Source organism: Pipistrellus hanaki (assembly GCF_964339955.1).
Source record: "Pipistrellus hanaki genome assembly, chromosome: 11".
NCBI classification, from domain to species: Eukaryota; Metazoa; Chordata; class Mammalia; order Chiroptera; family Vespertilionidae; genus Pipistrellus; species Pipistrellus hanaki.
This window is the reverse complement of record NC_140513.1, coordinates 56,822,232-56,836,481: the sequence shown is the minus strand read 5'-3', so window position 1 is coordinate 56,836,481 and position 14,250 is coordinate 56,822,232. Positions and strand designations below refer to the sequence as shown.

At 38.6% G+C, this 14,250-nt stretch overlaps 1 pseudogene across 1 annotated transcript; it reads left to right on the top strand.

Annotated features, from left to right (window-relative positions):
• The first annotated feature begins 112 nt into the window (after nucleotides 1-112).
• On the top strand, nucleotides 113-964 carry LOC311629624 (eukaryotic translation initiation factor 2 subunit 3-like; annotated as a pseudogene). The gene has a single exon. The product of its transcript is annotated as a eukaryotic translation initiation factor 2 subunit 3-like (transcript).
• The last annotated feature ends 13,286 nt before the right edge of the window (nucleotides 965-14,250 follow it).

Genomic DNA, 14,250 nt, shown 5'->3' with positions numbered 1-14,250 from the left:
TAAATGATTGCATGCTGTCAGGCAGCTCAGGGCATTTCAATCGACATGTTATTGCCTCCTCCTGGCCAAACATCTGAACAGCTGGAGGTATTGTAGTTCTTCCAATCTGACAATGGATTCTGTATACAAAACGCTTGCCTTTGATGTGTATGTCTATCCACCTTGCCTTAGGACAATTTGTGTTAATGGATCCTTGCATTCTATTATTCCAATTTCTGCTCAGCTGAAATACAACATTGAAGTTGTCTCTGAGTTCATAGTAAAGAAAATTCTAGTGCCCCCAAGAGACTTTAACTTCAGGACCCCCATTTATTGTTATTAGGTCTTTTGATATCAACAAACCTGGCCATGAAGTTGGTGACCTTAAGGGGGGTGTAGCTGGTGGTGGTATGCTAAAAGGAATGCTAAAGGTGGGCCAGGAGATAGAAGTCAGACCTGATATTGTTTCCAAAGATATGAAAATTCATGTGTAGTTTGATCTTTTTCAAAACTGTATCACTGTTTGGGGAACATGATGATCTTCAGTATAGTGCTCCAGGAAGTCTTATTGAGATAGAAACAAAAATTGGCCCCAATTTGTTCTAGGCAGACAGAATGGTAAGCAGGTAATTGGTGCAGTTTGGTGAGTTTTTCTCAGAATTGAAATCCTCCTATTTCCTGCTTAGAAGGCTTTGAGGTGCATGCACTGAAGGAGACAAGAAAGCAGCTAAGCTGCAAAAGTTGTGAAAAAGAGTGGAGTGCTCCCGGTGAACATAATATTCCTGTCAACAGGAAGAAGAGGTAGGTGCAGTCAGGCTGATCTGGGCAAAATTGTTTTGTCTAATCCTGTGTGTACAGAAGTAGGAGATAAAATTGCCCTTAGCAGAAGAGTTGAGAAAACTGATGTTTAATTGGTTGGGATCAAATAAGAAGAAGAAGGACAGGCCAACTGTCATTCCTCTTATTATTTCAATTTGACGACTGAAGAATTCCAGTTAAAAAATACATTTCACTAAAGTCAGATTTCCCCCTAACAACTTAAGGGACTTATTTTCAAAGCAATACTGGAGAATGAATTTCACAGCTATTACCTTAGTAGTAGCTGTTATTCCCATTTTTTGGTGGTGAACATTTGATCTCTAGTACTAAAATAGGGTGTAGCATAATTGCAGAAATTGGCATAATGTTGAATTGAATTTACATTTCAGCATAAAGGAGTTATTTCTAAGTAATGTCTAATTTATATAGCAACGCCGCAGGCTTGAGTGACGCTGTTTGCTACAACTAGCCTTGCTGTAGCACAGGTGTCACCAAACCTGTTGGAAAGGAAGTTTTTCTTCTTATTTTCATGATTCATCTTTGAGTGGCTCCAGGATTGAAAGGATTGTTATACCAGTAAAAATTTGAAGACACAAACTCTTAAAAACTGGCTTCCCATTGCCTTATATTTTATGTTGCTTTATCTTTGCAATGTTGAGTGAAAAGAAATTAATAGGTTCAAATAAAATGATACTTTAGAGCAACAACAACAAAAATCAATCCTTAATCAACAACAACAAGTGCCAAAACAATCTCATGTATCATTAGATAACTTTCTTTCCACTCTGAAACTTTTTTTTCTCTGCTGGCTCTGATGTCTAAAGTACAATATATCTATTTTTTGAGTCAGGATTGTTTGTTCATGCCGTTTACCACTTATGAAGACCTGTCTGCGTACTGGCAAAAGTGACTCAGACGTCCCTGGGTCCATGAGGCAAGAACAGTAGAACAGAGAAGCCCAGAATGGCCCTGGGACAGATGGCAGCTCTGTGAGCAGCTGCTTTGGGCTTTCTCCTTCGGCCAGCATCTCTGCTTTGTATTTTTTTTTTTTTTTTAATCTCTTCTCCTTTCAGGAGAATTCCTTTCTAATTCCACACATTCTGTTATCAGTAGATGACATTTTAGATACTGTTTAAAAATTGGCTCAGGACATGATTTGTTTTGATCTTAGATTATACGTTTTAAGCTACCTTGTTCAGATAAACCAGGGATCATCTTTTCACAGCAAGCCCAAGCACGCCCCAGCCATGCTCACGACAGCCATACTGTGCATATCAGACTGTCCTTGCACACACACCCCGCCCCCTCTTCTGAAATAGCCTGCAACTGCAGTAACTTAACAGAACAGGCTCCATCAGTGCCACGGGAATAAACAGGCGATCATGGAATCCTTCTTCCTCATTTGCACTTAGAGAATACTCAGAGAGAAGACAACAGAGCCCATTTTGAGATTGTTATGCATGTAGTTGAATAAATCTTCTCTCCAATAGCTTTCAATAATATTGCGATTTTCATTCTTCCTGTCACTTTTAGAGGTTTATATTTTGGTCAAATTTTCAGTTTCTAGTCCTATAGTGACTAATTTCATTTCGAAGTAAACAAGCATTATGTGTTGCTATTTCTGTTCTTGGCATAATCATTTACTTTTTTCTTTTTCTTTTTAACTCTGTTTCATTAAGAGCTCTTAGAGATAATAAAATGGATTGGCTATTTTATCCACTTCAAAGGGTAGAATTCTGGATTCTACCTTTTGATCAAGTTAAATTAATGCAAGAAAGCTACATATATGGATGTATTAAGAACTTCTACTGAAAACAGTAAGTGAAATGAATTCACGGTTACTATAGATGATTGAATTGATAGTCGTTCAATTAATAAGTCAATATGGGCACAAGTAACAATTATTTTTAGAACTCAATGTAATTTCCTTTTTTATTAAAGTTATAGTTGACATGCAATAATATATTAGTTCCAGGTGTACATAGTGATTTGACATTTATATTTTTTTACAATGCAATCATCACAATGTCGGTAACCATCTGTATCCATACAAAGTTGTTATGATAATATCAATTATTTTCCTTATGCTGTACATTATATCCTGTGACTTTTATAACTGGAGGTTTGTTCCTCATATTCCCCTTTTTATCCCTCCCCCGACACCCTCTCTTCTGGCAACCATCAGTTTGTTCTCTGATGACTTTGTTTCTGTTTTGCTTTATTTGCTCATTTGTTTTGTATATGTGTTTTTAGATTCCACATATAAATGAAATACAGTATTTGTGTTTTTCTGCTTGATTTATTTCACTTAGTATAATACCATGTAGTCCATCTATGTCACAAATGGCAATATTTCATTCTTTTTTATGGATGAATAGTATTTCATTTTATACCACATCTTTATCATTCATCTATCGATGGGACACCTAAGTTGCTCCCATAATTTAGCTATTGTAAATAATGCTGCAATGAAATAGGATACATATACCTTGTTTAATTAGTGTTTATGTTTTCTCAGACAAATACCAGAAGTGGAATTTCTGGGCCATAGGCTAGTTACAAGTAACAATTTGCATCCTTAGTTTAAGCCCTTCCCAGGATTGATGTCATTGATCACACACACACACTCAGAAGTGAAAGATGTATGATTACTATCAGGACAAGTGTCATCTATTTTGACTGTCCAGCAGCAGAACCATTTTTAGTGTTTGCTGAGTCCCTAATCTTATAAATATAAATATTTGGCTTGTATGACAGAAGCTAAAAATAAAAGATACTTAGTTTCCCTTCCTCTTTTGCAGCTAACGCATAGACATGTGATCTAGACTCTACCAATCAGAAGTGGGGACCTATAGATTTTAACAGGACACTAGCTCTGCAGATGGAAGTGGCAGTATCTGCAGCACTAGTGGGAACAGTTTCTCCCCAGACCAATTCTAAAGCATCCTTCAGTGCATTTTTTTATTTTTAATTTCTTTATTGATTAAGATATCACATATTTGTTCTCAACCCCCCAATCCCATCCCCCACCCCTCCCCACTCATGCCCCTACCCCCCTGTTGTCCTTGACCACTGGTTAGTCTCATATGGATGCACACAAGTCCTTTGGTTGATCTCTCCCTTTTATCCCCACCCTCCCTCTGAAGTCCAACAGTCTGATCCATGCCTCCTTGTCTCTGGGTCTGTTCTTGTTCATCAGTTGTCTATGTTGTTCATCATTTCCCCTAGATGAGTGAGATCATGTCCTACTGGAAATATATTTATAAGAACTGAAAATGAGACAAGCAATAATGGTTATGCTGAAAGGCAAATGAATCAGTCTGTAGTGAGTTTCTTTCTGGGCCAACAGATCTTTTGAGACCCAATTTCAAGTCAAACAGTTCCTTATTCCTTATGTGTATATGTCAGCAATGATATTTCAGTTCTGGATGGTGGATAAATGGTGGCAATGCAGGTCCAACCCTCTCTTGTTTGGTACTGGGCAACCTGCAGTGACACACAGCTACTGACTGCTATTATGGCAAGGCGACATCAGCGTCTTCCTTCTCTGGACTGCTTCTTTTCTGTCTTCATGGCTGGAGTAGTCCTGTCAATTCTGTTGCCGGAATCCACCTGGTCTTGGAGTTATTTTCTGAAAATATACAAACATATTCTCATTCAAAAGTTAGTAGATGAATATTTTCTATAAATTTGACTTAGGATCCTTTTTTATTTTTTGCCCAAATGATTTTCCTCTGGTTCAGTGCATTTTTCCTAGTAGGTTAGCCTTGAGCTTGTATCTCTATCCATCATGGCGGATCCTGTGAGCTATCAAATATCTGTTCAGTAAATTACATTTTTGCCTAATTCAACTGAAGATGGTATCTGTTTCTTGCATGTGAGAATCCAGATTGACAGCTATTTCTCATACACGTTACTTAGGGATTTAGTAATCCCTAAGTAATTTCTAGTAATGAGCACTATAACACTTGTCATACTTTCCATTTTCCCCCACTGGCAGATAGAAATCTCAGAATCAAATTTGGAACTGGATCATAGTACAGAGAATAGCTCTTATAATTATCATAATTCACTTATTTATCTTTGCTCTTTTCCCTGTTTTTTTTTTTAATTTATTTTATTTGTATTGTTATGCCATTGGTTTTAAGCAGCCTATCAGGAAACTCCATGGGTCTTTTCAGGCCCACATGGGTTCCTCAAATTCTTATTCCTTCCTTGTGGCCAGGCCCTAGGTCTTGCTCATCTTCCCTTGACCTTGTGGCTGTGGTTACCCTTTTATTTTCCTCCAAACACCAGGCAAAGGGAAGTGACATAGTCTCTCCAGGCCCTCACTCTCATCTCTGACTCCTAATAGAAGCTCATTGAAGAATTTTCCAGTTAATAATGATAGGAAAAGCTACCGCAAAATAGAAGTAGACAAGCCTAGATAATCTGTCAATTTTATGTGCCTGATGTATGATTATTTCTGAGATAGTCAAAGTGCTGTTAAGACTCTGTCTCCTTTTAAATTGTCAAGCTTCATTGAACTTCCTCCTACTCTATTACACTTAAACTTAAAATATTGTGAAATAATACAAGAAAATGTAACGCTCAACTCTGTTCAGTTTTTTGAAAAATCAGAATTGAATTGGCTAGTTTACATCAAGGGAAACTGATGATTTTGTAACATTGGGTTTTGTTTTCCATTTATTTAATCTTTCTTTAGTGCTTTCAGTAATCCTTCCTCCTCCTCCTCCCCCATGAATCTATTGTACATTTTTCTAAGCTTTTCCCCTAGAAATCTTGTTTTGTTGTTATTATGAATAGGATCTTTTAAAAATGGGGACATCTATAATACGGTCAACAATTAAAAAAAGTTAAAAATAAGACAAAACTATATATCTAAATGTTTATTGATAGCATATAGGAAGATAATAGATTTTTAAAATATTAATCATGTATCCAGTAAAATTGCTGAACTAACATAGTAGTTCTAATGACTTATCTTCAAGTGTAATATGGAGTTTCTATTTGTATATTTCCTCTGTTAATAATTTTGATACTACTTTTAATTTTTTTATTGGGAAAGGAAAGATTATTTTATTATCATTTTAATTGCAGCTATACACATCTCTCCCTCTCCCCCATTTGCCCTCCTTTATTCTGCCCCCAGCCCCTCCCTGTGGCCATTGTCACAGTATTGTCTGTGTCTATGGGTTATGCATATATGTTCTTTAGCTAATGCCTTCACCTTCTTTCGTCAATTCACAGCCCCTCCCCTCTGACAGCGGTCACTCTGTTCCATGTATCCATGCCTCTGGTTCTATTTTGTTCCATTAGTTTATTTTGTTCATTAGATTCCATATATAAGTGTGTTCATATGGTATTTGTCTTTCTCTGACTGGCTTATTTCACTTAGCAAAGTAATCTCCAGGTCCATCCATGTTGTCACAACAGGTAAGATTTTCTTGGTTTTCTTAAAAAAATATTTTTTTTATTGATCTCAGAGAGGAAGGGAGAGGGAATTGTTGGTCAGCTCCCTCCTGCATGTCTTCCTCTGGGGACTGAGCCCACAACCCAGGCATGTGCCCTTGACTGGAATCAAACCTGGGACCCTTCAGTCCTTAGGCCGAGGTTCTATCTACCGAGCAAAACCATCTAGGGCAAGATTCCCTTCTTTTTAATGGCCACTTAGTATTCCATTATGTAAATGGACCACAGCTTTTTTATCCACTCATTTACTGATGGGTATTTGGGCTGTTTTAAGATCTTGCCTATTGTAATAACACTGCAATGTACATACGGATACATATATTCTTTCAAATTGGTGTTTGGGATTCTTAGGATATTTTCGCAGAAGTAGATTTGCTGGGTCAAAATGTAGTTCCCTTTTAATTTTAATTTTTTTTTCTAAACTCCATACTGTATTCCACAGGGGCTGTACCAGTCTGCATTCCTACTAATAGTGCACTAGAGTTCCATTTCTCCATATCCTCACCAATACTTATTATTTTGATATATTGATGGTAACTATTCTGGCAGATGTGAGGTGATATTTCATTGTGGTTTTAATTTGCATCTCTCTGGTGATTAGTGAAACTGAGCATTTTTTATATGTCTATTGGCCATCTGTAAATCTTCTTTAGAGAAGTGTCTATTCAGGTGCTTTGCCCATTTTTAAAAATTGATTATTTTTTTGTGTGTGTGTGTGTATGTGTGTTGAGTGCTGTATAAATTCTTTATATATATTTTGAAAATTAATCCCATATCAGAATTATCATTGGCAAATATGTCCTCCCACCCAGTTAGTTGTCTTTTCATTTTGTTAATGATCTGTTTTGCTACCAGAAGCTTTTCAGTTTGATGTAGTCTCATTTGTTTATTTCCCTTGCTCTAGGAGACATATCAGCAAAAATATTGCTCAGAGAGTTGTCTGAGATTTTACTGCCTATGCTTTATTCTAGGATTTTTATGGGTTCACAAGTTGCATTTAAGTATTTTATCCATTTGGAGTTTATTCTTGTGTATGGTATAAGTTGGTGGTATAGTTTCATTTTTTTACATGTACCTGTCCAATTTTAGCAATAGCATTCATTGAAGAGACTGTCATTACCCCATTGTATGCTCTTGCCTCCTTTATTAAATATTAATTTAGCATATCGGTGTGGGTTGATTTCTGGGTTCTCTGTTCTGTTTCACTGATCTATATGCTTGTTCTTATGCCAGTAGCAAGCTGTTTTTATTATAATGGTTTTGTATTATAGTTTTATATCAGGTATTGTGATACTTTCAACTTTGTCCATTTTTCACAGGATTGCTGAGGCTATTCAGTTTTGGTTCTATATAAATTTTTTTGGAATAGTTTTTCTATATCTGTGAAATGTGCTGTGGGTATTTTAATAAGAATGCATTGAATCTATAGACTGATTTTGGCAGTATGAGCATTTTAGTGATATTAATTCTTCCAATTCAATTCACTTATTTGTATCTGCCTCAACTACATTCTTCAATGTTCTATAATTTTTTGAGTACAGGTCTTTTACCTCCTTGTTTAAATTTATTCCTTGGTACCTATGTTTTTGTTGCAATAGTAAATGGGATTGGTTTCTTATTTTTCTTTCTGATAGTTTATTATTGATGTATGGAAATGCCACCAATTTCTGAATATTAATTTTGTATCCTGCTACTTTGCTGCACTTATTTATTAGATCTAAGTAAATTTTTGGTGGAGTTTTTAGGGTTTTCTCTGTACAATATCATGTCATTTGCAAATGACAGTTTTGCATCTTCCTTTCCCATTTGAATTTCTTCTTGTATCAATTCTGTGGCTAGGTGAAACCGGTTTGGCTCAGTGGTAGAGCGTTGGTCTGCGGACTGAAAGGTCCCAGGTTCGATTCCGGTCAGGGCCATGTACGTTGGTTGCGGGCACATCCCCGGTAGGGGATGTGCAGGAGGCAGCTGGTCGATGTTTCTCTCTCATCGACGTTTCTAGCTCTCTCTCTCTCTCCCTTCCTCTCTGTAAAAAAATCAATAAAATATATTTTAAAAAAATTCTGTGGCTAAAGATTCCAGTAATATGTTAAATAAGAGTGGTGAAAGCAGACATCCTGACTAAGGAAACACTTAGTTTTTGCCCATTAAGTATGATGTTGGCTGTGAGTTTGTCATTTATGATCTTTATTACATTGAGGTAGGTTCCCTCTATTTCCACTTTGCTGAAAGATATTATCATAAATGTGTGCTGAGTTTTATCAAATGTTTTTTTTTCTGTATCTATTGATATGAATACATAGTGTTTACCCTTCATTTTCTTTTTGTAGTATAACACAGTTATTTATTTATTTTTTTTTAAATATATTTTTTATTGATTTTGTACAGAGAGGAAGGGAGAGAGATAGAGAGTTAGAAACATCGATGAGAGAGAGTCATCGATCAGCTGCCTCTTGCACATCCCCTACTGGGGATATGCCCGCAACCAAGGTACATGCCCTTGACCGGAATCGAACCTGGGACCCTTCAGTCCCCAAGCCGACGCTCTATCCATTGAGCAAAACAGGTCTTGGCAACACATTTGTTAATTTGTGGATATTGCATCTATCTTGCACCCCAGATATAAATCCCACTTGATCATGGTGAATGATCTCTTAAATACATTGCTGATATTTTGATTTTAGCATTTATGTTCATCAGTGATATTGGCCTATACTTCCTTTTTGTGTGTGTGTGTGTGTATGTCTTCTGGCTTTGGAATTAGGATAATACTGGCCTCATAAAATGAATTTGGAGTTGAAACTGGTTTGGCTCAGAGAATAGATTGTGGGTCTGTTGTCTGAAAGGTCCCAGGTTCGATTCCAGTCAAAGGCATGTACCTTGGTTGTGGGCATGTCCCCGGTGGGGGGTGTGCAAGAGGCAGCTGATCGATGATTCTCTCTCATTGGTGTTTCTAACTCTCTGTCCCTCTCTCTTCCTCTCTGTAAAAAAAAAAAAAATCAATAAAATATATTAAAAAAAAGAATTTATCTAGATTGTCCTAATTTGTTGGCATTTAGTTGTTCATAATACTTTCTTATCATCCTTTGTATTTCTTTAGCGTCAGTTGACTCTTTTTCATTTATGATTTTACTAGAGGCCCGGTGCATGAAATTTGTGCATGGAGGGGGGGGGGGGTGTCCCTTAGCCTAGCCTGTACCCTCTTCAATCTGGGACCCCTCAAGGAATGTCTGACTGCCCTCTCACAATCCGGGACTGCTGACTCCCAACTGCTCACCTGCCTGCTTTCCTGATTGCCCCTAACTGCTTCTGCCTGCCAGCCTGATCACCCCCTAACCACTCCCCTGCCAGCTTGATTGATGCCTAACTGCTCCCCTTACAGCTTGTTTGCCCCTAACTGACCTCCCCTACAGGCCTGGTCCCTCCCAACTGCCCTCCCCTGCTGGCCTATTCTCCCACAACTTCCCTCCCTTGCAGACCTGGTCCCTCCCAACGGTCCTCCTCTGCTGGCCATCTTGTGTCCCCATGGAGGAAGCTGTCTTTTACCACATGGGGGCAGCCATCTTGTGTGTTGAAGTGATGCCAATTGCATATTACTCTTTTATTAGATAGGATAGAGGCCTGGTGCACCAGTGGGGGCCAGCTGGTTTGCCCTGAAGGGTGTCCCGGATCAGGGAGGATGTTCTCTTGGGATATGGGGCAGCCTGGGTGAGGGGCCTGGGTGCGGTGGTTTGCAGGCCAGCCACGCCCCTCATCGACCCAAAAAGAGGCCCTGGTATCTGGGATTTATTTATCTTCTATAATTGAAACTTTGTAGCCTTGAGTGGAGACCTGGGGTGGCCAGGGTGTGCTGGAAGTTTGGCTTCCTCCATTGCCTGGGAAACCCAAGACTCCTGCTCACTCCGTGGCTGCAGCCATCTTGGTTGGGTTAATTTGTATGCTCGATCCTAATTGGCTGGTGGGCATGGCTTGTGGTTGTGGTGGAGGTACAGCCAATTTGCATATTACTCTTTTATTAGATAAGATATTTACTTGGCTCCTTTCTCTCTCTCTCTCTCTCTCTCTCTCTCTCTCTCTCTCTCTCTCTCTTTCTTTCTTGATATGTCTTGTTAAAAGTTTGTCAATCATGTTTATATTTTCAAAGAACCAGCTCTCGGTTTTACTGATCTTTTGTATTTTTTTATACTTATTTTGTTTATTTCTGCTGTGATCTTTATTATTTCCTTTCTTCTGCTCACTTTGGGCTCTGTTTGTTGATTTTTTCAGTTCTATTAAGTATAAAGTTAGATTGTTAATTTGAGGTTTTTTTTTATTGCTTCCTGAAGTAGGCCTTTAATGCTATGAATTTATCTCTTAGAACAGCTTTTGCTATGTCTCACAGATTTTTGGTTGTTGTGTTCTCATTTTGATTTGTTTCAAAATAACTGATTTCTTCCTTGATCTCATTGTTAACCCATTCATTGTTTAGTAACATGTTATTTAGCCTCCATGAATTTATATTTTCCAGTTTTCTCCTGTGATTAATTTCTAGTCCATGTCATTATGGTCAGAGAAGATGCTTGATATGATTTCAATCTTCTTAAATTTATTGAGACTTTTTTGTGTCCCAATTTATCTATTCTAGAAAATGTTCTATGAGTGTCTGGAAAAAAAATATATATATATGTTCTGCTGTTTTGTGATGAAGTGCTCTGAAGATATTAATTATTAATTAAACCCATCTGATCAAGTATTTAATTTAAGGTCACTCTCACCTTGTTGATGTAAATGGGGTATTAAAAAAAAAAAACCACCTTATTGTCAGTCTCTCCTTTTATGTGCATTAAAATGTGTTTTACGTATTTAGATGCTCCTAGAGTACATAAATGTTTAGCAGAGTTATATCCTCTTGCTGGTTTGCTCCTTTTATCATTAGGTAGCATACTTCTTTGTCTTTTACTCTAGCCTTTGTTTTGAAGTCTATTTTGTCCAAAGTAAGTATTACTACACCAGCTTTTTGTGGAAAAAAAAATGTCTTTTCCTCCTTTTTCTGTTTCCTCTTCTTTTTTTTCATTTACATGAAATGTCTTTTTCCATCCATTTATCTTTAGTCTGTTTATATATTTTGTTTTGATGAGGGTCTCTAGTAGACAGCATATATATGGATCTCCCTTTATTATCCAATCAGTTACCCTATGTCTTTTGAGCGAAGCATTTGACATTTACATTTAAAGTAATTATTGATAAGCACATATTTATTGCCATTGTATTATTTTAAAAAACATGTTTTAAAAATTGATTCGAGAGAAAGAGAGGAAGGTAGAGGGAGAAAGTAACATTAATTGGTTGCCTCCTACACTCTACCTATTGGGGATGGACCCCACAACCTGGGTATGTGCTCTGACTGGGAATTGAACTGGTGAGCTCTTGGTGCATGGAATGATGCTCAACCACTGAACCACATTGGCCAGGGCTGTCATTGTATTCTTTTGAACTCTTTCCCTCTCCTCTTCCTCCTCCTCTTTCTTCTCCTCCTCCTTTTTTTTTTCCTCTTCTTCCTCCTCCTTCTAACAGCCCTTTAACATTTCTTATAATGCTGGTTTGGTCATAACAAACTTTTATAGCCTTTTCTTGTCTAGAAAGATCTTCATTTCTCCTTCAATTTCAAATGATAGCCTTGCTGGGTAAAATATTCTTGGTTGTAGGTCCTTGTTTTTCATCACTTTGAATATTTCTTCCCAGTCCCTTCTGGCTGGAAATGTTCCTATTGAGAAATCAGCTGATAGCCTTATGGGATGCTGACCCAACTAAACCACATGGGCCAGGGCTGCCATTGTATTTTTTTTTTTTTTTTTTTTTTTTGCCATTGTATTTTTTTAACTCTTTCCCAATTGCAGCTAACTGACTATCTTGCTTTTGCTTCCCTTATGATTCTCTCTTTGTCTTTAACCTTTGGCATTTTAATTATTGTGTGTGGGCCTCTTTGGGTTCATCTTGTTCAGTTCTTTTTGCGCTTCCTGGACTTGTGTGTCCTTTTCCTTCAAAAGGTTAAGAAAGTTTTAGTCATTATTTCTTCAAATAGGTTCTCATCCCTTGTTTTCTCTCTTGTCCTTCTATTACTCTTATGATGTTAATGTTGTTATGCTTCATGTTGTCCCAAAATTCCCTTAAACTATTCTCCTGCTTTTTAATTCTTTTTTCTTTTTCCTGTTCTGATTGTGTGTGTGTGTGTGTGTGTGTGTGTGTGTGTGTGTGTGTTTTCCAACTTGTCTTCCAAGTCACTGATTTGATCCTCTGCTTCATCCAAAATACTTTTTAATTCTTCCAGTGTATTCTCAATGTCAGATATGAAATTTTAAACTTCTAACTGGTTCTTTTTCGTGGTTTCTATGTCCTTTTTCATGCTGTTGTAGTTCTTAGTGAGTTCCTTAAGCATCCTTATAAATATTACTTAGAACTCTATCTGATTGAGTGCCTCCATTTTATTTAGTTCTTTTTCTGGAGATTCTTCCTGTTCTTTCATTTTGTGCCTATTTATTTATCTCCGCATTTTGGCTGTCTCTTTGTTTTCAGTCTGCCAGCTGCCTGTTAAGCTCAGTTACTGAAAGAGCCTCTAGCAGAACCTGAAGGATGGGGCTAGTGGATCTCTCTTAAGGGAGAGGTGCTGTTCAGACTTAAGGAAATGTGGGTATAACACCCCATTCCAGAGCCATACATCTGAATCTATCCTGGATTTTGGCCTGCCCTCTTTAGGATAGAGCAGCTAGTGGTCAGAGGGGTGGGGCCTCCTAAACCCAGAGGTTGGTCTGCCAAAAGCTGGATGGATGTTTCTATCAGATCTCCTGAGGTGTAAGCGCCAATCAGGCTCACAGAAAAGTGGTGTGAGCTGCCCTGCCCCAGAGCCAGTCACTGACACCCCCTGAGTCAGCCCAGACTCCTTTGTCTGGGCCTATGCCCTTGATTCTTCAGCTGGGCGTGACATTGCAGAGTGGTGCAAGAGGCATTCCGGACGGTGTGGTAATTGCTCTCCCCCAGGCTGATGCCACTCAGAGGGTATCGCTCCACCCAAGAGAGAAGGCTACTGCGGTATCCGAGAATGATTCAGTACAGGGATCCTGGTGGTTGTCCCCCAATACTTCTCCCCAGAGTCACAAACCCCAGATTCTGTTCAGATGACTCCAGTCCACACCACCCTCCCTCTGACAGAGTCCAGGGAGTGTGGCTATGAGTGAAATTTTGCATGTTGGCCCTTTAAAATATGGCCTGTGTCTCCATCAGTCTCTGCCTCTCCTTCGTGGACAGAAACTTGCTGCTTTTCTCAGCCAGAAGCTAGGTGGACACCTCTTCCCGGCTCTGATGCTCTGGGCTGGGAAGCCTGGTCTGGGGTTGAGGCCCCCCCATCTCTTCAGAGTAACCTACCACAGCTGAGGTATCCCTCTGGCACCCCAGCCCACCACCCGTAGGACCTCTGTCAACCCCTCTCAAGTCTCCGCCCTTCCTGCTAGTCTTGATGTGGCTTCTTCTGCAAATCCTTGGTTATAAGACTTCAGCTAGTCCTCAGTTGGTTATTCAGGGTGATTGTTCTCCAATTTATAGTATTTTCAATTTGATCCTGGGAGGAGGTGAGTGCAAGATCCACCTACTCTGCCATCACTGGAACATTCTCTCTCTTTTAAGATTTTTTATTTTAGAGAGAGAGAGAGAAAGAGGGGGTCAGAGAAAGAGAAACATTGATATGAGAGTGCAGCATCAATTAGCTGCCTCCTGCACGTCCCCTCCCTTCAACCCAGACATGTGTTGTGACCAGGAATGGAGCAGGCAACCTTTCAGTGCACGGGACAATGCCCAACCAACGGAGCCACTGGCCAGAGCTCTTCTTTATAGATTCTTATAATACTGATAATTAACCACAGTTACAGTTATTAGTTTTTCTTCTTTTCTAGCATACTCATCTAAAGGCTATAAAATTTCCTTTAAGTGTAAAATTTAGCTGCATGTTACAGT